Source organism: Phoca vitulina, unplaced genomic scaffold (genome assembly GCF_004348235.1).
Source record: "Phoca vitulina isolate PV1807 unplaced genomic scaffold, GSC_HSeal_1.0 scaffold19, whole genome shotgun sequence".
NCBI classification, from domain to species: domain Eukaryota; kingdom Metazoa; phylum Chordata; class Mammalia; order Carnivora; family Phocidae; genus Phoca; species Phoca vitulina.
The window spans coordinates 4,411,845-4,439,443 of record NW_022589722.1 but is presented as its reverse complement, the minus strand read 5'-3'; positions in this window follow the sequence as shown (position 1 = coordinate 4,439,443).

Here is a 27,599-nt window from a genome sequence, read left to right as displayed (position 1 = left end):
AATTCACCTAACACCAAATGCAGCACAGACTGTTTATATAACCTGAGGATGCACCCTATAAGTGACTGTTTTTCTTGAATTAGCATTTATGAAGCAAACCACTTAACTATTCACAGTAAATAAGTAAACAGACATTTTCAACCTTCCTTCGATATGGGGGCTATGTAACTTAGAGAACTGAATAAGCTTGAAATTTGTTTATGAAAAAGAACATCATTATTTCTCTTCTGCAGTCTGTACCAAGGCACAAAAACGGATTTCTTTTTATTATTATTTTTATTTTATTTATTTATTTATTTTACAGAGAGAGAGAGCGAGAGAGGGAACACAAGCAGGGGCAGTGGGAGAGGGAGAAGCAGGATTCCCGCTGAGCAGGGAGCCTGATCTGGGGCTCGACCCCAGGACCCTGAGATTATGACCTGAGCCAAAGACAGATGCTTAACCGACTGAACCACCCAGGAGCCCCTAAAAGCAGATCTCTGATTAGACTTCACACATTTTGGATATTATGGAGTGCACATTCATTTTTATTTGTCAAAATCTCAATCCATTTTTTTATGTTGCAAGGTACCTCATTGAAGATTTATCTTGTAGATTTTTTCCCCCATTTTTCTTTCTTGCACTAGAAATTCACCTTGTTGTCTTTAGCATGGTAAGCCACCTTTGAGAGAATAAATCACTCCCTTTCTGACTCTGTGTGTGTATGTGTGTGTGTGTGTGTGTGTTTGTGTGTGTGTGTGCAGGCATGTGGACAGGTGTGAAGGGGAAATTACAGGGTTCCCAGAAGTAATCAGAATTACCACCCCAGCTAGTTAAGCAGGTTACCCCATGGCAAGTGTTTACTTCCTAAAAGTATGATCCCATTTATATATCAAGAATAGCAAAAGAATACCTACCTGAAACTTGGTGGTGAGACACACCAGTGTAGGAAAGGGCACAATGTTTTAAGTTTCCAGATGAACACCTGAATTAATTCTGACACTTTTGAGGCAGCTAGCATTTTAAGAGATTGGCCTGAAGAAGTTGTCAGTTGAAAGCACCAGCCTGAGAGGCGTAAACAACACTAGGCTGACTTTGGCTTTGGAGAAAAAACATAGTTCTCTACAGGGACCTGAATCTGGTGCACATCATCATCATCTCTATGACTGGAAACAGAACCAAAGGCAGTGATAGGCTCCTCTCCTTGGGGTGTGGAGGTCAGAACTTCCCTCTCTTCAGGTTCCTTGAGCCATGGGCTTCCTATAAATCTGGAAGGTGAGAATTTGACTAGTTCTAATTTTTTTTAGTAAGCAAAACTACCCTATTTTAAAACTGGCATAGCTGTTCATAGTAGCTTTATTTTGGGTGACTTTAGCATTTTTGCTTTTTCTTTTCTTTCTTTCTTTTTTTTTTTTTTTGCAACATATACCAGCATTAAACACTATGCTCTAGAGTTGGAGCCAATTCCATTTTCAGACAGTGGCCATGAATTGTTTGTTCACTACACAATGTGAACTTGATCAGAGCTGATCTGGGAAATCTACAGTGGACTGTGAAGAGACTGAGCTTACCAGGATGGTGTAGAATGGCTTTGACATCTGGACAGCAGAGTAGTCAGATGGAAATAGGTGACAAATGGAGATTAATCACTGTTTTCTAAAAATCTAAATCTGTTTTGTCTTTAGGAAACTATCTAAAATAGGGACATTCAAAGTAATTTGATGACTTTATATTTATTTTAAAAAGAAAAAAAAGAATAAAAACATTAAACTTCTTTAAGGACATATCCTGTCAATCATCACCTGAGTGGGCAGTCCTAGGGTATAAGAACACCTTATTGGCCCAAGACAAAGAAGTAATAGTACTATTATATGAGAAGAAATGTAAATATAGGAAGAGATGGAGATAGAGATCTTTATATTAATTTACTGACATAAATATAGAGATGTTTATGACAGCATTGTTTGTAGTGGAAAAAAAAACTGGAAAATTGAGGACAATAATCAATAGGAGAATAAATACACTTTGGCACATTTGTGGTATACAATATTATCCAAAATTAAAAGGATGAAAATTTTGTCAAGGAAAGAACATTAAAAAATATATATCTACCATCAATATTTTATACAAGAAAAGACATTAGATACAAAAAGGAAGGAAGGACTCAAGCCAGAGGTGTTCTTTGCAAGAAAGGACAGCTGGAGATAGATAAACACATGTGATGTTGCTCTTATTTTCCTCATTTCAATACAAGCAAGAGAAAATCTGATCAAGGACCAAGTTTATGAATCATTTGTTTAGTGGAAAACATTGCATTCAGCGTCAGGACACCCACATTCCAGCCACCCACTTCTTCATCTTTAGACAACTTAACCCCTCTGGTCTATCTCATTAGGAAGGTACATCAGATAAGTCTCAAGCCCCTTTGCCTTGTAACCTCCTATTACCCATGATGATTTCATTTCATAGTCTCCATAATTCCTCTGTTCTTTGTTTTCATTCATTTATTTAGCAATTGCTTAATCGGACACCTATGTGTATGTATATATCAGGCATGGTGATCACCAAGGGAATGAAGGCATGAACAGTGCAGGTGAGGTCTTTCCTTTCACAAAGCTTGTATTCTCTGGGGAGACAATAAGCAAGCCAATGAGTACATGGAAAGAGAATTAAAGATTGTAGCAAGTGGGAGGAGGAGCAAGATGGTGGGGGAGTAGGAGACCTAAATTTCATCTGGTCCCAGGAATTCAGCTAGATAGGGATCAAACCATTCTGAACACCTACGAACTCAACAGGAGATCGAAGAAAAGGATAGCAGCAACTCTCTGAACAGAAAAGCGACCACTTTCTGGAAGGTAGGACATGCGGAGAAGTGAATCTGAGGCGATATTCGGGAAGATAGACTGCGGGGGAGGGGGCCTCCCTCAGCCGCTACTGGCAAGTGATAGAGTAGCAGAGCAAAAATCAGAACTTTTAAGAAGTCAGCTCTGCTGAGGGACATCGCTCCAGTGGCTAAGCGGGGGGTGGAACACTCGCTGGGACAGTGTGGTCTCAGGACCCTTGGGGTCACAGAAAGACTGGGGGTGCCTGAGTGCGGCCGAGCTCCCAGGTACCGGATCGGGGAAGCTGGCTGCAGAGACGGAGCCGAGGCGCAGGCTCTCAGCTCGGGGGTTGCCATAAACCGTGATCCGCGGCACAGTCGGGCCACTGCTCTTCCAGCAGGGACCCAACAAGCGGCAGATCCAGGGAGACTTCCCTTCCTCCCCGGGAGGAGCGGCGTGGGAGCGCACCGCAGGGATCTGCTGGGTTTGGAGACTCCACACCGAGTCGGGTGCCAGAGATAGAAACGCTTGGTCACAGGCCGGGTGGGCACGGAGTGCGGCCAGAGACCAGGGAGACCGGGGGAGACGGGAGTGATTGACTGCTTTTCTCTGGGGGTGCACTGAGGAGTGGGGCCCCGAGTTCTTGGCTCCTCCAGAGCAGAGACTGCGAGGCCACCATTTTCACTCTCGTTCTCCAAAGCTGTACGGAAAGCTTGCAGAGAACAAAAGCTCCCGAGAGCAAACCCGAGCAGATTACTTAGCCGGGACCGGCAAGGGTGGGGCAATTCCACCTCCGGCAAAGACATTTGGGAACCACGGCAATAGGCCCCACCCCCAGAAGATCAGCAAGAACAGCCAGCCAAGACCAAGTTTACTGATCAATGAGAACAGCAGAACTCCAGCACTAGGGGAATACTGCACATAGAATTCATGGCTTTTTTACCATGAGTCTTTAGTCTTTCAAAGTTAATTTTTTAAATTTTCTTTTCTTTTTCTTTTTGAGTTTTTCTTTTTCCCTTTTTCTTTTTTAAAGATTTTATTTATTTATTTGACAGAGAGAAGGAGAGCACAAGCAGGGGGAGTGGCAGGCAGAGGGAGAGGGAGAACCAGGCTCCCCACTGAGCAGGGAGCCCGATGCGGGCCTCAATCCCAGGACCTTGGGATCATGACCTGAGCCGAAGGCAGATGCCTAACCAGCTGAGCCACCCAGGTGCCCCTCTTTTTCCCTTTTTCAACCAACATCTTATCAATCCCTTTTTTAAAAAAATCTTTTTTATCTTTCATTTTTAGAGTCAGAGTCTATCCCTTCATAGTAGTTAACCTTATTTTTGGTGTATATATATATGTATATATATATATATATATATATATATATATATATATATATATACATATGTTGTTCTTTCTTTAAAATTTTGGGATACAGTTTCTTCTAACAGACCAAAATATACCCTAAATCTCTAGTGTATGGCTTTGTTCTAGTCTCCTGCCTGATCACATTCTCTCCCTTTTTTTCTTTTTAAATCCTCTTCTTTCTTTTTTCAACCAACTTCTTATCAAATCCTTTTATAAAATCTTTGGGGCACCTGGGTGGCTCAGTTGGTTAAGCATCTGCCTTCGGCTCAGGTCATGACCTCAGGGTCCTGGGATCGAGCCCCACATCGGGCTCCCTGCTTGGCGGGAAGCCTGCTTCTCCCTCTCCTACTCCCCCAACTTGTGTTCCCTCTCTCGCTGTCTCTCTCTCTGTGTCAAATAAATTTAAAAAAATAAATAAATAAATAAAATCTTTTATAATTTTCATTATAAAATGAGTCATATTCCATCCCTTCATCATATTTACCCTTATTTTTATACACACATAAGTTTTTCTTTCTTTAAAATTTTGGGAGGCACGTTCTTCTAACAGACCAAAATACGCCCAAAATCTAGTGTGTGGCACTGATGTATGCACCAGCCTGATCATATTTGATCATATTCTGTATTTTTTTGTTTGTTTATTTTTATCTTTATCTTTTTCTTTTCTTTTTCCTTTCTTTCCCTTTCTTTCCCCCTGGTTTCAGGTCTCTTTTGATTTGTTTAGTGTATATTTTTCTGGGGTCATTTTTACCCTGTTAGCATTTTGTTCTCTCATTCATCTATTCTCCTCTGGACAAAAAGACAAGATGGAAAAAATCACCTCAAAAGAAAGAATAAGAGGCAGTACCGACTCCCAGGGACCTAATCAATACGGACATTAGTAAGATGTCGGAACTAGAGTTCAGAATGACGATTTTAAAGATACTAGCTGGGCTTGAAAAAAGCATGGAAGATATTAGAGAAACCCTTCTGGAGAAGTAAAAGAACTAAAACTAACCAAGTCGAAATCAAAAAGGCTATTAATGAGGTACAATCAAAAATGGAGGCTCTAACTGCTAGGATAAATGAGGCAGAAGAGAGAATTAGTGATATAGAAGACCAACTGATGGAAAATAAAGAAGCTGAGAAAAAGAGAGATAAACACTTACTGGATCACGAGGGCAGAATTTGAGAGATAAGTGATACCATAAGACGAAACAATATTAGAATAATTGGGATCCCAGAAGAAGAAGAAGAAAGAGAGAGAGGGGCAGAAGGTATATTGGAGCAAATTATAGCAGAGAACTTCTCTAATTTGGGGAAGGAAACAGGCATCAAAATCCAGGAGGCAGAGAACCCCCCTCAAAATCAATAAAAATAGGTCAACACCCTGACATCTAATAGTAAAACTTATGATTTTCAGAGACAAAGAGAAAATCCTGAAAGCAGCTCGGGAGAAGAGATCTGTAACCTACAATGGGAGAAACATTAGATTGGCAGCAGACCTATCCACAGAGACCTGGCAGTCCAGAAAGGACTGGCATGATATATTCAGACCACTAAATGAGAAAAATATGCAGCCAAGAATACTATATCCAGCTAGGCTGTCACTGAAAATAGAAAGAGAGATAAAAAGCTTCCAGGACAAACAAAAACTAAAGGAATTTGTAAACACGAAACCAGCCCTACAAGAAATATTGAAAGGGGTCCTCTAAGCAAAGAGAGAGCCTAAAAGTAACATAGACCAGAAAAGAACACAGACAATATACAGTAACAGTCATTTTACAGGCAATACAATGGCACTAAATTCATATCTTTCAATAGTTACCCTGAATGTAAAAGGGCTAAATGCCCCAATCAAAAGACACAGGCTATCAGATTGGATAAAAAAACAAGACCCATCAATATGCTGTCTGCAAGAGACTATTTTTAGACCCAAAGACAGCTCCAGATTGAAAGTGAGGGGCTGGAAAACCATTTACCATGCTAATGGACACCAAAAGAAAGCTGGGGTGGCAATCCTTATATCAGACAAATTAGATTTTAAACCAAAGACTGTAATAAGAGATGAGGAAGGACACTATATCCTACTTAAAGGGTCTATCCAACAACAAGATCTAACAATTGTAAATATCTATGCCCCTAACATGGGAGCAGCCAATTATATAAGGCAATTAATAACAAAAGCAAAGAAACACATCGACAACAATACAATAATAGTGGGGGACTTTAACACCCCCCTCACTGAAATGGACAGATCATCTAAGCAAAAGATCAACAGGGAAATAAAGACCTTAAATGACACACTGGACCAAATGGACTTCACAGACATATTCAGAACATTCCACCCCAAAGCAACAGAATACACATTCTTCTCTAGTACCCATGGAACATTCTCCAGAATCGATCACATCCTAGGTCACAAATCAGGTCTCAACTGGTACCAAAAGACTGGGATCATTCCCTGCATATTTTCAGACCACAATGCTTTGAAACTAGAACTCAATCACAAGAGGAAAGTCGGAAAGAACTCAAATACATGGAGGCTAAAGAGCATCCTACTAAAGAATGAATGGGTCAACTAAGAAATTAAAGAAGAATTAAAAAAATTCATGGAAACCAATGAAAATGAAAACACAACTGTTCAAAATCTTTTGGATGCAGCAAAGGCAGTCCTAAGGGGAAAGTATATAGCAATACAAGCCTTTCTCAAGAAACAAGAAAGGTCTCAAGTACACAACCTAACCCTACACCTAAAGGAGCTGGAGAAAGAACAGCAAATAAAGCCTAAACCCAGCAGGAGAAGAGAAATCATAAAGATCAGAGCAGAAATCAATGAAATAGAAACTAAAAGAACAGTAGAACAGATCAACGAAACTAGGAGCTGGTTCTTTGAAAGAATTAACAAGATTGATAAACCCCTGGCCAGACGTATCAAAAAGAAAAGAGAAATGACCCAAATCGACAAAATCATGAATGAAAGAGGAGAGATCACAACCAACACCAAAGAAATACAAACAATTATAGGAACATATTATGAGCAACTCTATGCCAGCAAATTAGATAACCTGGAAGAAATGGATGCATTCCTAGAGATGTATCAACTACCAAAACTGAACCAGGAAGAAATAGAAAACCTGAACAGACCTATAACCACTAAGGAAATTGAAGCAGTCATCAAAAATCTCCCAACAAACAAAAGCCCAGGGCCAGATGGCTTCCCAGGGGAATTCTACCAAACATTTAAAGAAGAATTAATACCTATTCTTCTGAAACTGTTCCAAAAAATAGAAATGGAAGGAAAACTTCCAAACTCATTTTATGAGGCCACCGTTACCTTGATCCCCAAACCAGACAAAGACCCATCAAAAAGGAGAATTACAGACCAGTATCCCTGATGAACATGGATGCAAAAATTCTCACCAAAATACTAGCCAACAGTACATTAAATTCTCACCAAAATAGGATCCAACAGTACATTAAAAGGATTATTCACCACGACCAAGTGGGATTTATCCCTGGGCTGCAAGGTTGGTTCAACATCTGCAAATCAATCAATGTGATACAATACATTAACAAAAGAAAGAACAAGAACCATATGATCCTCTCAATAGATGCAGAAAAAGCATTTGACAAAGTACAGCATCCTTTCTTGATCAAAACTCTTCAGAGTATAGGCATAGAGGGTACATACCTCAGTATCATAAAAGCCATCTATGAAAAACCTACAGCGAATATCATTCTCAATGGGGAAAAACTGAGAGCTTGCCCCCTAAGGTCAGGAATGCGGCAGGGATGTCCACTATCACTACTGCTATTCAACATAGTATTAGAAGTCCTAGCCACAGCAATCAGACAACAAAAAGAAATCAAAGGCATCCAAATCGGCAAAGAAGAAGTCAAACTCTCACTCTTTGCAGATGATATGATACTTTATGTGGAAAACCCCAAAGACTCCACCCTAAAACTTCTAGAACTCATACAGGAATTCAGTAAAGTGGCAGGATATAAAATCAATGCACAGAAATCAGTGGCATTCCTATACACCAGCAACAAGACAGAAGAAAGAGAAATTAAGGAGTCAATTCCATTTACAATTGCACCCAAAACCATAAGATACCTAGGAATAAATCTAACCAAAGAGGCAAAGGATCTGTACTCAGAAAACTATAAAATACTCATGAAAGAAATTGAGGAAGACACAAAGAAATGGAAAAACGTTCCATGCTCATGGATTGGAAGAACAAATATTGTGAAGATGTCAATGCTACCTAGAGCAATCTACACATTTAATGTAATCCCTATCAAAATACCATCCACTTTTTCAAAGAAATGGAACAAACAATCCTAAAATTTGTATGGAGCCAGAAAAGACCCCAAATAGCCAGAGGAATGTTGAAAAAGAAAAGCAAAGCTGGTGGCATCACAATTCCGGACTTCAAGCTCTATTACAAAGCTGTAATCGTCAAGACAGTATGGTACTGGCACAAAAACAGACACATAAATCAAGGGAACAGAATAGAGAGCCCAGAAATGGACCTCAACTCTATGGTCAACTGAACTTTGACAAAGCAGGAAAGAATGTCCAATGGAAAAAAGACAGTCTCTTCAACAAATGGTGTTGGGAAAATTGGACAGCCACATGCAGAAGAATGAAACTGGACCATTTCCTTACACCACACACAAAAATAGATTCAAAATGGTTGAAAGACCTAAATGTGAGACAGGAGTCCATCAAAATCCTAAAGGAGAACACAGGCAGCAACCTCTTTGACGTCAGCCACAGCAAATTCTTCCTAGAAACATTGCCAAAGGCAAGGGAAGCAAGGGCAAAAATGAACTATTGGGACTTCATCAAGATGAAAAGCTTTTGCACAGCAAAAGAAACAGTCAACAAAACCAAAAGACAATGGACAGAATGGGAGAAGATATTTGCAAATGACATATCAGATAAAGGGCTAGTATCCAAAATCTATAAAGAACTTACCAAACTCAACACCAAAAGAACAAATGATCCAATCAAGAAATGGGCAGAAGACATGAACAGATATTTTTCCAAAGAAGACATCCAAATGGCCAACAGACACATGAAAAAGTGCTCAACATCGCTCGGCATCAGGGAAATCCAAATCAAAACCTCAATGAGATACCACCTCACACCAGTCAGAATGGCTAAAATTAACAAGTCAGGAAATGACAGATGTTGGCGGGGATGCGGAGAAAGGGGAACCCTCCTACACTGCTGGTGGGAATGCAAGCCACTCTGGAAAACAGTATGGAGGTTCCTCAAAAAGTTGAAAATAGAGCTACCCTACGACCCAGCAATTGCACTACTGGGTATTTACCCCAAAGATATAAATGTAGGGATCTGAAGGCAGATGTGCACCTTGATGTTTATAGCAGCAATGTCCACAATAGCCAAACTGTGGAAAGAGCGAAGATGTCCATCAACAGATGAATGGATAAAGAAGATGTGGTGTGTGTGTGTGTGTGTGTGTGTGTGTATGTGTATATATATATATATATATATATATATATATATATATATATAATGGAATATTATGCAGCCATCAAAAGGAATGAACTCTTGCCATTTGCAATGACGTGGATGGAACTGGAGGGTATTATGCTGAGCGGAATAAGTCAATCAGAGAAAGACATGTATCATATGATCTCACTGATATGAGGAATTCTTAATCTCAGGAAACAAACTGAGGGTTGCTGGAGTGGTGGGGGGTGGGAGGACTGGGGTGGCTGGGTGATAGACACTGGGGAGGGTATGTGCTATGGTGAGTGCAGAGAATTGTGTAAGACTGTGAATCACAGACCTATACCTCTGAAATAAATAATACATTATATGTTTAAAAAAAGAAGAAGAAGAAGAAGATAGCAGGAAGGGAAAAATGAAGGGGGGGAAATCAGAGGGGGAGATGAACCGTGAGAGACTATGGACTCTGAGAAACAAACTGAGGGTTGTAGAGGGGAGGGGGGTGGGGGATGGATTAGCCTGGTGATGGGTATTAAAGAGGGCACATACTGAATGGAGCACTGGGTGTTATACACAATCATGGAACACTACATCAAAAACTAATGATGTAATATATGGTGATTAACATAACATAATTAAAAAAAAAAAGAAGGCAGCCTTATCTATGCACATATAGATCTGAGAGAAGTAGCCCCCAAGGAGATTTGTTTTACAATTTTAAGGAGCAGAAATTCAGCAGATGAACTGGGGTGGGGCAGGGTGGTGAGTGCATTTCTGGCAGAAGAGGTTATCTTGGGCAAAGGAGGAGGAAAAAAGCAACATGGCGGTACCTTGTAAAGGCTCAGAGAGGGGGCCTGAAACAAGGCTGAAAAGGCGATGATTGTGAAAGCCATTAAGAATCAAATAAAATATCTAGGTTTTTCTTTTAAAAAAAAAAAGATTGTAGCAAGTGTTTAGAGGAAATAAATGGGCTCATGAGATCGAATATGAAAAGTGGAGAGTTTAGGGAAAGGTAGTCTGAATTGAGTTTCCTTCCTTTCTGAGGATTTGAATGGAGACCTGAAAAATGAGTTAGGCACCAGCCTCATACGGAGATGGGTAAGAGCACATCAGGCAGTGGTGACAGCAAGTGCAAGGTTTATGAATTGGTTAAGGACTTGGTTAATCAGGGTTAGAAAAGGGGCCAGTAAAACTGAAGTATAATGAGCAAATGGGGGAATGTAGTAAAGGCGTAGGTAGGACAAAAATAGGATAGAGAAGTAGGCAGTCAAATCATGGAGGACATGGTAGGCATTTGAACTTTCATATACATGCAACAAGAAGCCATTAAAAGGTTCTAAGCAAGGGAACAATATGACCTATGTTTTAAAATGAGCACTGGCTACTATGTGAACAATGGATGGCAGGGATGCAGGAAGCAAAGGAAATAATTTGGAAGCTATTACAGCAGTCCAGATAAGAAAGGATGCTACTTTGGGTTAGGACTTGATGGGGACAATGGAGTGATGTGGAACAATCAGAGAAATATTTTGGAGGTCAAATAGACTAGAATTTCTGGATTAGATGCAAGGTTTAAGAGGAAGGAAAGAAGCAAGGCTCACCCCATTGTTTTTGAGTTGGGAAACTAGATAGAAGGTGGTACCATTGATTGAGATGGAGAGGACCCAGAATGTAACAGGATTTTTTCCTCCTTATTGGGAGCTGGGTACAGGAATCAAGAAATATGAAGAATTGAAACTGCAGAGTAGCTATCTACAGGGAGATGTCAACGAGGTGGTTAAGGGGCTCAGGGGAAAAGTCAGGGCCAGAAACAGGTATTTTGAGATTCATCATCATATGGGTAGTGTTTAAATTCATTTAAGGAGGAAAAAGATGTTAAGCTTCAGCCCTAGGCAGCTCACTATTTATAATTGATTTCAGGCCTATCAGCAAAGCTAAGAAACAGTGACCAGTGAACTAGGGAGATAAATCAATGGTGTGCTATGAAGTCAATAATTTATTTTAAAATACCTCAATGTAGGCACTGATATGATATTATGTGTCATCTATTGCTTTACTCAGGAGTTCACAGGGAATAGTAGACTCAGCATTTAACTAGAAAAGTCACACTCCAGGACATCTTTATCTTATGCTGACATGAGAGGCTTTACTAATATTGGAAGTGATGTTTCATTGGTGAATTAGTTTTTTAATTAGCATAAAGGATGTTTATAAATGGATTTACATTATTGAAATTGGTTGTATTTAAGATATGTGAGACACTTCTTAGATTTGTAAGAAACATATAATTTGTAACTGGTACATAGAAGGTACTCAATAATTGTGTGTGTGTGTGTTTTATTCATTACTTTGAATCCAAGATTTCTCCAAAATTCCTGATTTGCCTATAATGTTTAAAACTGTTCTTTAATGGCTCTATTACTCTAGTATATAAAAAAGTTTATGTGTGTGTGTATATATATATATATATATATATGATGTTATTTCCTCCTAGGGGCTTATTACTGAACATTTAAAATGCTGAAGGAAAGTTTAGTGTTGATTATGGGGGACAAAACTTAAAAAAAATTTAAAAGAGTAAAGTAGGAGAGCAGAAAAAAGAAAAGAAAAGAATGGTTTGAGGAAGAGAGAATAGAGGGCATATAGCTCCTGTGCAGGCAAAACATGAAGTATTTCTGTCAATGGTCATTTTTGGTACAGGGCCACAGAAATGGACCACATAACATAGTTCCCTGGAGATCTTTAGCTGGGGTAAGGAAGATGGTTTGCTGGTATTTAACCACACTAAATATTGTCCCAGGAGAGCTTGTGTTTGAAGTTTGTAAGAGATCCAATCACACTGTGGTTTGCGATTTGAACAAGCTGCCCTAGAATGAGCTCTGAAACTGCCCAAATATTGCAGCCTAATTCATGTCCTGGCTAAAGCACTAACAGTCAAAGACCAGGAAAGTACCCCAAATACCACAGAGTGGGCCCTTCAGATAACACTATTTTACTGGTGGAAAATATAAACATGTTTTTGCCCAAATTTCCACTGTGATCAAGGAAATTTGCTGAGGACACAGAACCAATCTACAGAGAATTGTGAAACTGATGAGAGATTCAGATTACCCACAATTTGCCTTTGAGCCCAAACAAATACAGTATTTAGAAGCTTCCCATAGGTACCTAAGGGAAAGGGGTAATTTTCACTGTGATGCAAATATTTCCTTTAGGAAAAGGGTATCATGGTCCTGATAAGAGAAAACATGTTCCTAGTCTGTCTCTGGAGTACATACACGGGATGAGCACAAATAATGAGTTATTTTTTAAACCTAAAATAACTCTTCACTCCATACCAACTATCTATAGGTTTTCTAATTAAATAAAGTAAGGCAGTTACTTAGCCAGACTCTGTGCCCAAGTATTTTCACTGAATCTCTTAACAAGAATTTCTGTGCAACAGCTTGTTTAAAGAATCATGTTAAACATTTAGGCCATGAAAGTAAAGCTATTGAAAGTATATGGACATCCTATGTACCAATATAAACCTGTGTGCTTCTCTTTGAAATAATCTCTTGCTGCTTTATAGAAATGGTCTAATGGTATAATGTATGCAAAGTCACAGGTTCAAAAAAGAAAAAAACACAATTTTGTTTGTTGACATTAGACAAATATTTTAGGTTCAGATTAACACAGACAAACCCAAAAGGAAATAAAAAGCAAATGCTCTTTTGAAATATAGACTTCCAGGGGCGCCTGGGTGGCTCAGTTGTTAAGCGTCTGCCTTCGGCTCAGGTCATGATCCCCGGGTCCTGGGATCGAGCCCCGCGTCAGGCTCCCTGCTCGGTGGGAAGCCTGCTTCTCCCTCTCCCACTCCCCCTGCTTGTGTTCCTCTCTCGCTGTGTCTTTCTCTCTGTCAAATAAATAAATAAAATCTTTTAAAAAAAAGAAAGAAATATAGACTTCCAGGAAGAAGATTTAGTAAAAATACTTGTAAACAATTTAAAGATTTATAAGATATTATAATTCATACATATATATGCTTTATAACACGGTGAATATTAGGGTTAGTTTTTATGGTATTCTTCCCGGAGGTAGTGAGATGGTCACATTCCTAAAAGAGAAATGCAGCCTGTTGCAGTTTTATAAGTTCGTGTGGAATCTTTCTCAAAACTCTTTTTTTTGGAGGGTCCTTTTGGGAAGCAGCACAAAGTAGGTGTTAGAAGCACAGACCTTGAAGTCACACTGTCTTCCTATTCTAGGTCTATCACCTGCTCACTGTGTGCTATTGGTCATGACTCAATCTCTCTGTGCCTCTGTGTTTTCATAAAGCATGTAGCCTTTTCAGATTAGCTTTTTTCACTTAGTAATATGTTTAAAATTCTTTCATGTCTTGATAGTTAATTTTTTTCAGCTCTATTGAGGTATAATTGACAAATAAAATTGTAATATATTTAAAGTGTACAAGATGATTTGATAGATGTACACATTGTGAAAGGCTTCCCACAAGTTCATTAACACATCCATGATCTCACACAATTACTTTTTTTTTTTTTTTGGTGAGTACACTTAAGTTCTACTTTCTTAGCATAGGTTATATAATACAGTATTTTCAACTATAGTCACCATGTTATACATTAGGTCCTCAGACCTTATTCATCTTATATAAGTTTGTACCATTCTACTTAGTGTTTCTATGAGTTTGATTATTTTTTTTAAAGATTCCACATATAAGTGATACTATGCTGTATTTGTCTTTGTCTGGCTTATTTTACTTAGCATAATGTCCTCCAGACTGACCCAAGTTGTCACAAATGACAGGATTTCCTTCTTTCTCATGGCTGAAAAATATTCCATTGTACATATACCATATTTTCTTGATTCATTCACCTCTTGACAGACACTTACCTTGTTTCTATACCTTGGCAACTGTGAATAATGATGCAATGAATGTGGGATGCAGATATCTTTTCCAGTTAGTGTTTTCATTTCCTTCAGGTAAGTACCCAGAAGTGGAACTGCTGGATCACATCTATTTTTAATTTTTTATTCATACTTCATACTATTTTCCATAGTGGCCGCACCAGTTTACATTCCACCAATGATGTACAAGGGTTTCCTTTTTTCCCACCTCCTTGCCAACACTTGCGATTTCCTCTTTTTTTTTTTTTTTGACAACATACGTCCTAACAGTGTGAGGTAATACCTCATTGTGGTTTTGATTTGCATTGTTTTGATGATTAGTGATGTTGAGCACCTTTTCATTTTTCTGTTGGACATCTGTACATCTTTTTCGGAAAAATATCTATTTAGATTCTCTGCCCATTTTTTTAAACATTTTTTCCTCTGCCCAGTTTTAAATTGAATATTATTTTTTTGCTATTGATCTGTATGAGTTCTTTATATATTTTGGATATTAACTACTTATCAGATACATGATTTACAAATATTTTCTCTCATTCAGTAGGTTGCCTTTTCATTTTGTTGATAGTTTCCTTTGCCATGCAGAAGCTTTTTAGTGTGATATAGTGCCACTTGGTTATTTTTGCTTTGGCTGCCTTTGCAAATCCAAAAGATCATTGCCAAGACTGATGTCAAGGAACTTACTACCTATGTTTTCCTCTAGGAGTTTTATGGTTTCTGCTTTTACATTCAAGTCTTTAATACATTTTGAGTTACTTTTTTACATAGTGTAAGATGGTGGTCTAGTTTCATTCTCTTGCATGTGACTGTCCAGTTTTCCCAGCACCATTTACTGGAGAGATTATTCTTTCCTCACTGTATATTCTTGGTTCCTTCGTCACAAATTAATTGATCATATATGCATGGGTTTGTTTCTGGACTCTCCATTCTGTTCCATTGATCTATATGTCTGTTTTATGTCAATATAATACTGTTTTGATCACTACAGTTTTGTAAAATAATTTGAGATCAGGGAGCAAAATGCCTCTATCTTTGTTCTTCTTTATCAAGATTGTTTTGGCTATTCAGGGTCTTTTGTGGTTCCATACAAATTTTAGGATTGTTTGTTCTATTTCTGTGAAAAATATCATTGGAATTTTGATAGAGACTGCATTGAATCTGTAGATTGCTTTGGGTAGTATGGACATTTATTAATTTATTAATTCTTCCAATCTGTGAGCACAGATTATCTTTCCATTTATTTGTGTATTTCTCCATTTCTTTCATCAATATCTTATAGTTTTTAATGTCTTTTACCAAGCTGGTTAATTTGTTCTTAGGTATTTTATTCCTTTTGATGCAGCTGTAGATGGGGATTGTTTTCTTAATTTCTCTTTCGATAGTTCATTATTAATGTATAAAGTGCAACTGATTTTTGTATATTGATTTTCTATTTTGCAACTTTACTGAATTCATTTATTAATTCTAACAGTTTTCTGGTGGAGTCTTTAGGGTTTTCCTTATAAAATATGTCATCTGTAAATAGTGACAGTTTTACTTCCTCCTTTCTGATTTGAATGCCTTTCATTTCTTTTTCTTACCTAATTGCTCTGGCAAGGACTTCCAGTTCTATGATGAATAAAATTGGAGAGAGTGGACAGTCTTGCCTTGTTCTTCATCTTAGAGGAAAAGCTTTCATCTTTTCACCATTGAGTATCATGTTAGCTATGGGCTTGTCACATACAACCTTTATTATGTTGGACTACATTCCTTCTATACTCACTTTGTTGAGAGCTTTTACCTCCTCCCTGTAGATAGCTGGGGAGAATGCCCCCAAGCCCATTTGAAAAACTGATTCTTTGTTTGCTATAGTATTTGAAGACTCATGAGTGCAAGCCCTATGGACTCTAAGAGCTATGAGGTTTGGGGGCCTGTCCCTCAGGTGGTAGTCATAAAATTTAGGACATTAGATGCGTGGACAAGCTCCTTCTAAGTGAAACTGGCAACTTTTGTTGTTGTTATTGTTGTTGTTACTGTTGTTGGAGCAAACCAGAAGGAGAAGGTGAGGGAAATGCCCACCAACTCTTTCAGGCTCTGGGGAGATCCTGGTCAGCAAATAGATATGCACTAATTAGAAGCCTGACTGTCAGCAGCAGCTGAGAAAGTATGCTATCAACCCCCTTCTAGGGCTGACTAGTGTGAAATAAAGAACATATTAAACTGTATCTGGCTAAACAGTGCCAGGTGACTGTGACAAAAGCAACAGTAGCTATAGAATAATGGAGGTCCACATTTCTTGCTGATTTTACCGAAAGTTTGATATTTAATTCTTATTAATGCAAATCAACATCAATCCAATGTCACAGTCTTTCTCTCTGCATAATAATATAAAATCACAGTACCTGTAGCCTAAGTTTACACAATACCAATACATTCACTGAACAGAATTAGAAGAAACTAGAAATTCCAGTTTCTGCCAGTTTCTTGTCAATCAAAGAAAACTGAGAACATTGGTATTTGCTTATCTCATTCAACATGCACTAAAACATCTGAATACATAGAACAGAGAATTGGGGTTGGATTAATCCTTTGTCTAAATATGGATCCAAACAAGTATTTGGGGAAAGATGATTGCTTAGTTTTCTTTGGAATTATAAAATAAAAATGTTTGAGGCATTATATTCATAGATTGTTAACCTATCAATAACATAGGTATTCATATGAACATATCAATATATGCATTCATATAGCATCTTTATTCTACAATAATTTCCAAGGGGCTAGATATCACATTTTTTCAAATGTTAATATTACAGTTAACATATATTTTAAACACACTTACAGATTTCCAAAAATTATGGGACAACTATAGTAATTTCAAAATCTTCTTTCAAATGGGTTGATGTAAATTTGTTTCAAAAGTTCATTTGGAAATGTATATAAATGAGAATATCAAAACATTTTTAAAAAGAATGCCTGCCATCTGGATATCTAAATGTATTACAGAATTATAGTAGTTCCCAAAGTATGACATTGCCATATAAATAGACTGATGACTGATAAAATAGAATAGAGAAACCAACAAACAGATCTATGCATATTCAGGAATTTGACTACACTAAGAGTTGCATTTCAAATCAGTAAGGTGTAAATGTGTTATTAAATAAATGGCATTGGGAAAATTGAATATTCTTTAAAAAGAATGGGATGTTTGACCCTTACCTCATACCTTATATAAATACATTCCAGATGGATTAAAGAGCTAAAAAAATTTTTTAAAGATTTATTTATTTTAGAGAGAGAGTGAGAGAGACAGAGATAGCAAGCATGAGTGGGGGGAGGGGCAGAGGGAGAGAATCTTCAAGCAGACTCCCCATACAAAGCCTGATACAGGGCTGCATCCCACAACCCATGAGATCATGACCTGAGCCAAAATGCTTAACCGACTGAGCCACCCAGGCATCCCAAGAGCTAAACAATTTTTTAATTGAACAAATATGTTAAAGGAAATATAGAAATTTAATGTTGTAATCTCTAGGGATGAAAAAGGTCTCCCAGGCAACACAAAACCCAGAAGTCAAAGGGAAAATATCAGCATTTTTGCCTAAGTATAAATAACTCTTTATTTAAATAAAGTTACCATATATAAAGACACCATAAAGTTACACAATAAGCAGCAGTCTAGAAAAAATATTTGCCAAAATATAACAAAATAATTATCACGCATATGTAAAGGTTTCCTACAAATCAAAAAGAAAAAAGATAAACCCTTTATGGAAAGTTTGGCAAATGACAGAATAAAACAGATGAAAAAAAAGAAGAAGAAGAAGGAGAAGAAAAAAAAATTTTTGTCAGCATTACTTGTAATCAGGGATAGGCATATCAATATATCTATTCAGTTAGAATAAACTTAAAATTGGTGAAAACCTGTATTTATAAGGATATACGTAAGTAATTCTTGTCATGTATTCTTTGTGAAACAGTAAATTGATTAAGCCTTTTTGTAGGGTAATAAGGAAGTATCTTTCAAAATCAAAATAACATATATCCCTTGCCCAAGAATTCCATTTCTAGGAATCTAACCTAAAAAATAATGCTAATAACATGCACACAAACACATTTCTATGAATACATCATTATTTCCTCAAATCTTTTTGTGTAAATCTAAAAATTTAGATTTCTTCCTAAGCAAGAGGGAAAAATTGATATTGCAGGACAACTGGTAGTTTCTCCCATGGTCTGGCCATTTGTCCACTCAAATACTCACCCATAGCTTCCTTTTGACACATAGAGCCTTTTCCAAGAAAGACCATTCCATATAGTGATGACTGCATGACTGCAGAATCTCTGGGTTATGTGTAATCTTATGGTCTATCAACAGCTAAAATAAGAGGTAGGCTATCTGCTCCCAAACACATCCAATATATCACGGTACAATTGGAACAGGATAAATACAATAAAAGCTCCATTTAGAAAAAGAGGAAAATAAAAATCACACAGTCATTGGCCCTTAGCAGTGATAAAATTCTCTGTGATGGCCTCCTACTATGGCTGTTGTTACTTTTATCTCTTGCTATGGCTATTACTTTAGATTCCCACTAACTGCTTCCATTTTTAGGTTAAAATAGGCTTCTTAACACTTTGAGGAACCACATTACTGCACCCACAGTCAACCTAGGGTAGACCTAGGCAGAGAGCACCTCCTGAAAGGGATTGTATTTCCTTCCATCTCTGCTTGCAGACTGGCTGGCTTTAGACTGTGTATATGACTTTCCTGTAGAATTTTGTTTAAAGGTGAGAGAAGCAATCAACACTGCTAATATTATTAATTGCCTCTACCATTTTCCTAATTGCTACAGTCACGGTCAGCAAATTGTACCACAGGAAATAATTTTATTACTTTTTATCATCAAATAACAAAATTTATCATCCTTTTTAGACTGCAACAACAGAGTCCTTCCTATCTTTGACTTGATTGCTAAATCAATGCCAAATAGATGGTTTCTGTCACACAAAGACTTCAATTTCAGTTTCTAAATTCTTTTGCACTTAATGTTTAGTTACAGATAACAGGAACAACTCTAGCTAGATTTAGAACGGAGAATTAGGCATTTCAAAATCATTGGAAAGACAAAAAAGGCAGTGCTTTTTAGTCTTTAGACACAGACTTATGCTGAGTCTCTAGAAATGACTCCCAAAACACCCCCACAGAGTTGTGCTAACAAGCAAGCTTCTATCTCCACCATGACCAGGAAAATCAGGAAACTGTGCTATTACAAAAATGTTCTGAGACCCAGCTTCCAGTGTGTGATGAGGAGGAGCTCCACACACTTCCCATCAACAAACAATTCTCAGGACACCAGCTGGGTGTCCTATAATTCAACTTAATTCTGACATTATCTACCTGAAGATAGCATCAGATTCCACAGGTTAAGGACTCAGTCTTACAAGGGTGCCCCTTCCCATTTCAGATGCCAATTACGATTTCAGGTTGTCACCTCTGCTTCTGACCTACCAGCTATAGATTAAGGGTTCCAACAACCCCCTCCTTGGACTTCAGACATCAGTCACAAGTTCAGCATGTTACCTGTACATATGACTGCCTGGTAACAAATCAGAGGTTCCTATGACCCCCTTCTTGAGTTCAATTAATTTGCTAGAGCAGTTCACAGAACTCAGAGAAACATTTTGCTCACTACATCACTAGTTCATTTTAAAAGGGTATACTTCAGAAACAGCAAGATGGAAGACATAAATAGGGCAAGAAAAGGGGTGCAGAACTTCTATGTCCTCTCGGAGCGTACCATTCTTCTCAGATCTCCATGTGTTCATCAACCCAGAAGCTCTCTGAACCCTCTCCTTTTTGCTCTTTATGGAGACTTCATTATATGGGCATAATTGATTAAATCATTGGCTGTTGGCAAGATTCAAACTCCAGCCCCTCTCCCCTCTCAGGAGGTCTGGAGGTGGGACTGAAAGTTCCAACCCTCTAATCACATGATCTATCTCCTGGCAACCAACCTCAGTCCTTAGGTGCAGTCCAAATGTCACCTTATTAACATAACAAGAGACCTGTTTTTGCTTTCATCAAGAGAAATTCCCAGAGTTTGGGAGCTATAAACCAGGAATTGTGGATGAGACCAAATATGTGTAAGAAATGTATTTTGATCATCTAAATGACCAAATATATATTTCTTATAAATCACAATATTGCACAAGTCCCATGTCCACACTTCTGCCACCACCGCGTCCAGTTCTACAACTGCTCTTGCTTAGAAAAGATTCAGGCCAGCAAAGTGATGCCAAGCACCCTGCTTTACAACACTTATGAAGCTAGGTACCATGCATAGGCCAGTAACTACTGTTTCATGAAACCAAATACCACTACAACTGAGCTCACCAGCAGAAACAGCAGAAATACCAGACTACCTTTCCAATATATGACTGTGTCTGCTCATTGAAAGTTAAGCCCATTTGGAACCTGAGTTGTTTGTTAAGGGAGTCTGAGAAATGTAGTCTGTAACTCTTCAGCCTCTGTCATTCAGTCAAACATGTTCGGAAGTGTCTGAAATGGACTGAAGTGAGTGAATGTGTAATATCTGTCACAGGACCTAAAAGTCCACTGAGGGAAAAGGAGCTAAACGAACTATGGAACACGAAAGCTAAGAAATATTAGCATGCTATTAAAAAGAATACAAACAATAAAATAGAAAAATTTATAGTCCTTCTTTTAAGGTTTATTATAAAATCAAGTGTCAGAAAAACTAAGTATACGTATACTTAAATATACATATTATAGTGTTATATATATGGGGATATATAGTTATATTGTGTATAAACACAATTGAATAAATTTAATTATGTAGAAAAAGACCAAAGTTTGCATAACAAACTGTTCACAATGTTGCCTCGGAAAAGATGGCAGAAGAGGGAAAGAGGTAGCCAAAGTGACAAATGCACATTTTTCTATCAGTATTTCTCTATTACTTAATTGTAGATATAAAATAATAATTTTTAAATTATAATTTTACAGTTTGTATCTATGCACTGACATGAAGAGATGTCTATAATGTATTGTTAAACCAAGAAAAGCATATTGCAAATTATTATATTCAACAAGATCTCATTTGGGGGAAAATCATATCTACTTCCAGTTATATATGTGTGTTATATTTCCAGTTATATATACTGAATCTGCACACATTTGTATGTATATATATATGTGTGCATAAATATATATTACATATGTATACATTTGTATGTACATATATACATATATCTACATATATGTGTAAATACACATACATATTTATATACTTAAATGCTTGTATGTACACTGAAAAAAGAATGGAAGTATATACATCATTTAACAGTGGATACCCCTGGGAATTGGGTTGTATTGAATGAAGATAATTTCCACATTTTTCTATCTACACCTTCATGTTATTTGACTTTTATAATAAGCATATATAATAATAATAATATTTTTAGATTAAGGACCATTATTTTCATAAAATACTGCAAGCTTGTTATTTAAAAAAATAAATAAATAAAGCAACGTGTAAAAGAACAAAAGGAAAAGGAAAAATTAGTTCCAAAATCTATTGCAGGGGTGCTCAGTCGTGAAGTGTCTGCCTTCGGCTCAGGTCATGATCCCAGGGTCCTGGGATCGAGTCCCACGCTGGGCTCCCTGCTCAGCGGGGAGCCTGCTTCTCCCTCTCCCACTCCCCCTGCTTGTGTTCTCTCTCTCGCTGTGTCTCTCTCTGTCAAATAAATAAATAAAATATTTAAAAACAACAAAAAAACAAACCAAAAAAACCCCACAAAATCTATTGCAACTCTTACTCCCCAGAAATAAGTAACAAAATTTGGTAAATATCATTCCAAACATCTTTATATGCCTTTGTCCATATAAGATAACTATACAGATGGATGAGTAGATAGGAAAAATGGAATCTATTTCTGCTAATATTTGGATAATACATTAAATTTCACTTTACTTGATTTAGAGATGAAAATTAAGACTTAAAGTAAAAACCAAAGTAATTTTTATACTTCTCAGGTAATTTTATCCATAAGCATCCTGCTCTAAATAAGCCAATATTGTATTAGAGGTTGTAGCTTGTCCATAAAGACAAGAAAAAGTAATGACTGGCTTAAGGATTGGAAAAGAAAAAATGAAAGTCATTATTCCTAATGTATGATATGATTATCCATATGGGTAACCCATAGATTCTCATCCAAGTAACTAAAAATAATCAAGTTGGGCAAATTGGCTGGATGTAATATCAACATATAAAAGTCAATTAATTGGAAATTTGTTTCTGGCTATAATAAAGAAACATGGACTATAAATATTCTTTATTTAGAGTATTTTCTAATTAGAAATAGTTAGAAAAGTGGACAAATGGAGAAAACATTGTTTTTACATATTGAACAACAGGCAGCACTGAACTGTTATCTACGTGAGAAAGGAAGCAAAGAAGATAAGCAATAATCACCCTGGCTTTCTGGCTGGAGGCAATATTCAGACCACGGGTGCAGGTAAGGAGAAAACAAAAAAAGCTTGGCAGTCTCACTTAGTTTAGCAGATGGAGAAGGAAATACAAGAAAGTTGAGACAGCTGGAAACTGTGTGGCAGAATTTTGTGGAAGAAGGAGATTTTAAGAAAAAGAGTTTCCAAAAGTGTCACTGTGGCCCCTTAGTTCTTGCTATGTACTAGGCTATGCAAGTGTAACGTAAAACTCAATGAAAGGCAAAGGGCTGTAAGATGAACAATTCTCAGATCTTAGACAAGGCAGCAAAGCATATGAGCTTTGACCAGCCAGTGTAGAGATTCTTCAGTCATCACCAGGGCACTCAAGAGACCCCACTGGGGTCATACCTTGGTAACAGGATTGAAGTATGCCTAAAATGAAAACTACTCTAGATATGCCATAGAAATGCTTAAAAATAGTAATTAAGTGGATCAAACTAATCTTTAAGTAAGTTAATTGCCTACCAGAACAAAGCACAACACTCCTTAAAGCAAGACATCAAATTATAAATACTCAATAATTTAACTTCATGTCTACCATACAATAAAAAAATTACCATACATACAAAGAAGCAGGAAATTATAGCACATAATCAGTAGAAAAATCAATCAATAGAAGCAGACCAAAAAATGACAGGGAGGACAGATTAGAAAACAAGGATATTAAAACACCTATAATAAATATGCTTAATATGTTCAGAGATTTAAAAACAAAGTAGGATATGATGAAGGGAGAAATAAAAGATACAGAAAATTAATGAAATGATTAGAGATGAAAAGCAAGTTATATGAAATAAAAAATTCAGAGGATGGGATAAAGAGCAAATTAGACTGTGCAGACCTAGCAATAGTATCAACACAGAGAAAGAGGGGGAAAAAATACAAAACCAATAAACAGAGCTTCAGTGACCTCTGGGACAATAGGAAGCAGTCTGTCTGGCCTGCATTTGGAGTCTCAGAAGAGAAGCAGTAAGTGAATTAAGCAAGATCACAAGACACAAAGTTAGGACAAAGTCAATTTCATTTCTCTATACTAACAATAAATAGTTGGGTGTTAAAGTTTAAAAAATTATTTACAAAGCCATAAAAATGTGGACTACTTCAAAATATATTTAGCAAAAGATGTGCACATATTGCACATTGAAAATTATAAAATATTGCTAACATAGAGATCTAAATAAATGGAGAAGTATGCCATATTCATGAACTGAAAGATTTAACATTGTTAAGATGCCAATTCTCCTCCAATTGGTCTACAGATCAACTCCATTTATAGGCAACTGGAGGAAAGACAAATTTTACTCAAAATAAAGAAAGCAGATCAGTGATTCCAAGATCTGGTAGGATGTTTGACTGCTAAAGGTCATAGGGATCTTGTTGTGGTTACATGGATATGTGCATTTATCAAAATTTATAGAACTGAACACTTAAAATGGATACATTTTCTTATACAGGTAAATTATACCTCAATAAAGAAGATTTAAAAATAAGTCAATTGCATTTCAATACTCCAGCAAAAATTGGAAACTTAAAAAAAAACATAACAACTAAAACAAAAATTATCTAAGAATAAATCTATCAAAAATATGTATCTCTGTGTGTACATGTGTGTGCATGTACATGTGTGCACATGTGTGTGTATGTGTGTTTTCCTCCAGTCTATTAAACTATGCTTGATTGTATTTTCAGTTATTAGTATTAGTATTAGCTATTAGTATTCTGTTTTTTTATGGTCTTTGTACTTGAAAGGGTTTTTATTTCTGTAATTAATTTTTTTTCTCTTCAATCTTTTTCTACAATCATGATAATCTTTTCAAATATTCTCATTATCTTATCACATTTTGGCTACTTTATTCTTTGAGATTCTTTTTACTCAGGTTAATATGTTATTTTAATGTCTTTGAAATTATGGAGAGCAACGGATCTGAACTGTTCTTGTCTCTATTGCTCTGGGTAAATCTTTACATGATATAGATCTTTCATTTTCTTTTAGCTTGTATACATTTCCTGCATTTATTTATAGCATTAATGTTTAGATTGTTTTGTTTTGCTTTGGATTATTTCTCATTTTAAGATATATATATATATATTATATTATGTATTTATAACATATTTTATTTATATAATTATATTATGGTATAATAATTATAATATATTAAATAGGGTAGGTGGTATAGGGAGAATAAAAAGGGGGTAGTTCATGGTTCTGTTTCTGATTTATCATTTTGAAACCATCCCACCAAATGTTTTATCTTCTTTGCCCTGATAGCTCATTTTTCCTTAGTGTTTGATGTTTAAGAGATTTAAATAGCTTAAAACAAAGCCTTAAGTGACAGGATTTTGATGCTAAATTATAGCAATTACTGTACCACCTCCATAATTTACCCCACAGCTTGTCAGGAAATTTCCCTTGTCTAGGGTTATAATTCATAGAAAATGTAAATGAAGAGTAAATATAGTTTCTCTTTCAGCTCTACCTTCTTTGCCATTATGCTGTGTGTAACTGGTTTATATGATACTCCTTACTTGTGTCATGATCCAACCACACCTGAAAATCTAATCACTTTAGTCAACATATTTGGATAGGACTACATTTTTAGGGAAATTGGTTTCCTACGCAAATTCTGAAAAAAAATATATTCTACTTCTCAGTTTTGTCCAGTTGAGTCCAATTTCAATGTAGTTGTTGTATTTTATACATTTTAGTATGTAGCTAAATCCATACTAAAATGCATAAAGTAACTTATACATATATACATTTTTAAGTGTATAAATGCCTCATTCATTGGTGACAACATAAATTTTCCTTCTACCTTTCATTCATTTTTTGTGTGGTTTCTGACAAAAGTAACTGAAATAAAAATGTCTCTGCCAATTTTCATATGGTAATTGAAAAAATTAACCAAATTCATAAAAAGAAAAAAGTACACCAGAAATGAATTCATACATTAAATATACAGAAAGGCAGCAGTTCCTCCAAATAGATTAGTTTCGCTCAGTTGTGTCTAACACTGGATTATGCTGCTTAGAAATAAAGTGCTTATTTATACCTACTTTAATCAAAAGTTTCCACGGGCACCTGGGTGGCTCAGTCAGTTGAATGTCAGACTCTTGATTTGGGCTCAGGTCATGATCTCAGGGTTGTGAGACTGAGCCCCACTTCAGGAGTCTGCTTGTCTCTCTCCCTCTCCCTGCTCTCTCTTTCTCTCTCTCTCTCTCAAGTAAATAAAATCTTTTAAAAAACATTTTCCACAAATAGGGTATCCCTTAACAATGGGCAAGAGCAGTGACTAGGTGATCTCCAGGAGGTAACTAGCAGAGACCTAATTGTTCACATGATGGTCAAAACAAATTGAGAATAAGTGTTAAAACTTCCATTTTTATTTAAACACACACCCACTCTACTTGTGTCACTTTTATTTCTTCATATGCTGTTAGCTTCAGTGATCCTCAAGAAAAATTTTCATCAATATGTTACAAATAAGTGAACATACCCTTAAAAGGATAGTTAATTTTTAAAGAAAATATTTGCAAATGATCTATCTAATAAAGAGTTAATATCCAAAATGTATCAAGAACCCATATAACTCGGGGCGCCTGGGTGGCTCAGTCGTTAAGCGTCTGCCTTCGGCTCAGGTCATGATCCGAGGGTCCTGGGATCGAGCCCCGCATCGGGCTCCCTGCTCCGTGGGAAGCCTGCTTCTCCCTCTCCCACTCTCCCTGCTTGTGTTCCTGCTCTCGCTGTGTCTCTCTCTGTCAAATAAATAAATATCTTTTTAAAAAAAAAAGAACCCATATAACTCAACACCAAAAAAAAAAAAAAAAGACAGTCCAATTCAAAAATGGACAGAGGACAAGAATAGATATTTTTCCAAAGAAGACATATTGATAGCTAACAGATACCTGAAAAGATGCTCAGTGTCACTAATTTTCAGGGCTACGAAAATCACAACTATCACCTCATATCTGTCAGAATGGCTAATATCAAAAAGGCAAGAAATGGCAAATACTGGTAAGGATGTGGAGAAAAGGGAACCCTTGTGCACTATGGAAATGCTGCTACTATGGAAAACAGTATGAAGGTGGCTGAAAAAATTAAAAATAGGAATACCATACAATCCAGTAATTCCACTTCTAAATATTCACCCCAAAAACGAAAATGCTAATTCAAAAAGATATGCCCTCCTATGTTCACTGCAGCATTATCTGCAATAGCCAAGATATAGAAGCAACCTAATGTCCATCAATAGATGAATGGGTAAAAGAATGAAATCTTGACATTTGCAACAACACAGGTGGACCTAGAGGGTATTTGTTATTTCTGGAAGGGCACTTTGCCTTTGTATATAAAAAAAATTTTAAGTGGGGGTGCCTGGGTGGCTCAGTCGTTAAGCGTCTACCTTCCGCTCAGGTCATGATCCCAGGATTCTGGGATCAAGCCCCGCATTGGGCTCCCTGCTCGGTGGGCAGCCTGCTTCTCCCTCTCACACTCCCCCTGCTTGTGTTCCCTCTCTCGCTGTCTCTCTCTGTCAAATAAATAAATAAAATCTTTAAA